The sequence below is a fragment of the Lissotriton vulgaris genome, chromosome 5 (genome assembly GCF_964263255.1).
Source record: "Lissotriton vulgaris chromosome 5, aLisVul1.2, whole genome shotgun sequence".
NCBI classification, from domain to species: Eukaryota; Metazoa; Chordata; class Amphibia; order Caudata; family Salamandridae; genus Lissotriton; species Lissotriton vulgaris.
This window is the reverse complement of record NC_141693.1, coordinates 1,628,965,066-1,628,969,253: the sequence shown is the minus strand read 5'-3', so window position 1 is coordinate 1,628,969,253 and position 4,188 is coordinate 1,628,965,066.

Below are 4,188 nucleotides of genomic sequence, written 5' to 3'. Positions count from 1 at the left end.
GAATTATGTGGATAGTAACTATGTGGTATTTAGTGTACTGTAAATATGTGGAGTGGGATGTAGTGAAATATGTGGAACAGTATTTTGTGTTGTAGAGTGGTATGTAGTGAAGTTTATGTGGTGTGCTGTTGAATTTTGTGGCATGATGTGGAATTTTGTGGTGTGGATTGGATGTTTGTGGTGTGTTGTGTGATTGTGTTATTGATTTGAATTATGTGGTTTGGTGTCAAATTATGTGGTGTGGATTGGAAATGTGTGAAGTTAAATTGTGTGGCGTGGATTTGTGTGGATAACTTTGTTATTTTGGTGATGGAAAAAACAAATAGGAGCTAAGCTCCGGAACTGTGTCCTTGGGATTCAATCAAAAAGTATGTGGGTAATTTAGACACTTTATTGGCTGCTAGACCCCTATCTATATAACCTTTTAGTTGTAGACATGTCCCTATTACATACATTTGCATTCATATTTAGGAACTCAATAAATAACCATGTATGCAGCCAAATAAGCAGCACACATTTATGAACTTGGTAAAGAGGCTGGACAGGATAACCTGCCTTGTCGTCTTGATAACACCACCAATAAAGATTGCCTATTTGTGTATTGAACACAAGAAGTGGTTCTGGATTATTTAAACAACCTTACACTTAAACTAGTTTGATCACCCAAATCAAAAAATCAGATTACCATAGATTTTATGATGATGCACATTTAACACCCAGCCATGCCAAGTATCACGCATCAGGCATTAGACCAGAGGTTTTCAAACTTTTTGATGCTGGGACCCCCTTGTCAAACCTTTTTAGGCGTAAGGACCCCCTTCTGACAAAAGTTTCTAGAAACTGATACTCCTCATCAACAACTACCGACAACCATAAATTCGCCTGTTAAACCCGGCATCTTTTGGCATGTTTCCCCTGTTTTTTTCCTTTCTGACGTCCAAGTTTTGACTCTTTTTTTCTGGTTTAGTGTCTCTGCGCTCTTACTCACTGCTGTTCAGTGTTGAAGTGCAAGTGCTCCTATTGTAAATTGTATTATGGAATGGTGTTTCCATGATTGGCATGTTTGACTTACTAGTAAGTCCCTAGTAAAGTGCACTGAGGGTGCCAGGGCCTGTAAATCAAATGCTGCTGGTGGGCCTGTAGCACTGATTTTGCCAATCATTAAAGGAGCCCTGAAAAGGGTTTCCAGACCTGCTACTGCAGTGTGTGCATGCAGTTTGTAACTGCCACGTTGATCTGGCAAGTGCAACCACTTGCCAGGCCCTATTCTTCAATTTTCTTACATGTAAGTCACTCCTAAGGTAGGCCCAAGGTACCCCTGTGGGCAGGTTGCCATGCATATTAACGGTAGGATATGTATTGGTGAGTGTGACATGTCCTGGCAGTGAATTACAGTGTGTTTCATGTTTCGCTATGGAAAGACTATTTGTCCCGTAGGATAGAATGGGAGTTTACTTATAACATCTTACAAGCATATCTTCCCATTGGGACAAGATAGAGAAATGTGTTTAGTATGCCTGAACTCAGAATACAAAAATGAATCTTTTAATAAAGATGATTTTTATGTTCTGTGTTTGGAAATACCACTTTTAGAAAGTAGGTATTTTGTTGCTTAGCCATCCTGTGTCTCTCTGCTGGGTTTCTGGATTGACTGTCTGTCTTTGGAGTGACAGGGGCTGAGGATATGCATTTTCATCAGACAGCCACTGGAGGGTCAAGGTGCTTCCAGCCTTTCCTGGATTAGTCAGGGCTGTGGTAAATAGACCTGGGCTGTATTTATAGTAGTAGGAGGATATTTCCTGGCACATGAATGGGCCTGTGTTCTGATTTTAACAAAGCTTTCCAGGGCTTTAAGTTGGATGAAAAAACAGAAGGGGTGTCTCTCAAATTATTGTGGCCAATGTAATTAAGGGTGTGGCTTAAATACACAAGCTAGAAATCTGTGCTTAGCATAGTGTGCCACCCAACTTGTATTTTTCTGTTTCTGTCATTGCATCCAGATATATAATACAACAAGTAACATCATACGTACAACAAGTTAGGACTATTGGCTTTGTCAATGGTTGTTAGTTGCATAAGATAAATAAGCAGCAACTCTGGCTTGTTGTATTTAATATTGAAAAAGCTTCCACTTAAAGCCCTGTTAACACCACAACAATGTTGCTGCTCCTGAGTCTCGAAAAGAGAAGGGAAATCCAGAGAGAACATGACTCTCTTTAAAGGATTTCCCTTCCCCTACAACGCTCACCTGGCATGACGTCATGCCGTAACTTCTCCACTAGTGAGAAGTGAGTAGTGTGAGCAGCGTACATCCATATGCTCACCTGGCATGATGTCATGCTGTAACTTCTCTACTGGTGAGAAGTGAGTAGTGTGAGCAGCGCACATCGATGTGCTCACCGGGCATGACGTCATGCTGTAACTTCTCCACAAGTGAGAAGTGAGCAGTGTGAGCAGCGTACATCAGTGTGCCTGCTGTCACTGCAGTCTGGAAAAAAATGAACCGCCTGTGCCAGGGCACAAAAACAGAGCCCGATTGAGACCCGTTTCGAGGCCCCGGTGAGAACTGGCCCACTTAAAGTCCTGCTTATCTTACCTAAACCAGGACGCAAGGGGTAAATTTCTGAAGTAGGTAAAAGAAAACTGAAGAGATGTATTGACTATAGGAGCGTTGTCTCCCACCACAGCATCACTATGCGCTACAACAGCATCACACAACGCCACTACAGCATCACTCAGCACCACCCCAGCATCACTATATGCTACCACAGCATCACTCAGCAGACCACAGCATCGGTGAGGGGCAACACTCATCACCACCACAACATCACTCAGGAATACCAGAGTACCACCACAGCATCACTTTGCGACCACAGCATCACTCACTACCACCACACCATCACTAAATGCTACCACAACATCATTCTGCAGCACAACAGCATCAAACAGCATCATCACAGCATCACTCAGTACCACCACAGCATCACTCAGCGCCACCACAGCATCACTCAGGGCCACAACAATATCACTCAGTGCCACCACAGCATCAGTCAGCACCACCACAGCATCACTCAGCGCCTCCACAGCATCACTCAATGCCACCACACCACAGCATCAGTCAGCACCACCACAGCATCACTCAGCACCTCCACAGCATCACTCAATGCCACCACACCACAGCATCAGTCAACACCACCACAGCATCACTCAAAGCCAGCACAACATCGCTCAGCACCACTGCCGCATCAGTCAGCACCACCACAGCATCACTCAGCGCCGCTACAGCATCACTCAGCACCACCACAACATCACTCAGCGCCACCAAAGCATCAATCTGTGCAACCCTTCAACAACAACTGGTTCAAATATGTTCTCTCAGTGTTTTAAGCTTTATTACAAATGTCACAAAAGATGTTAATATTTCACTTCTTGGATTTTTGTCACAATAAAATACACTGAACATAATCGTCACAAAAGTTTTTTACAAAACTTTAAGCTGTTGCCATTATAATTTACAATAGCTTTTATTTAAGTATTAATTATTTAAAAAAATTAAAAGCCATTGCTATTTGTAATATCAATACATCTAAGTCACATAAATACAACACGTATTGCATTACAAATGCTATTGGTGTCACATTTGCAAAAGTTATAACTATTGGCATTGTAAATGACAAAGCTAATGATTTCGCTATTTTCAAAACCAACACATACATAAAAAAAAATTGTCATTTGCAATAACAGTAGCTCAAACTTTCCTAATGCGAGACCCATTGCATTGCAAATGCTTGTTTTGTAGCCCATTGAGAGGTGCATCAAAAGAAAAGGTGCTTGCAGTTGCACGCTGCTGTGAAATAACTTGGCTTGGTGTGGAGTCAATGTATTACAAACTACACCTTACATCAGATATTAATTATAATCTTCTAGCACCACTGGTAAGTGAAACTAATCTAAAAATAACATAGAAATCTCATTCAAATGACTAAACTTGAAATGTTTCTTTAAACATCAATGAACGTAACGTATATAGGTAAACGTGTTTTCAAAAGTAATTAATTTCCTTTTTTATGAAAAATTAAAAGGATCAACATACACTTGATATATATGATGCATTTTAAATTACAGCGTGAAAATGAGGGGAATACATGTGTATACTCAAAGAGCTCAACGCTTTTCCTTCCTTGATTT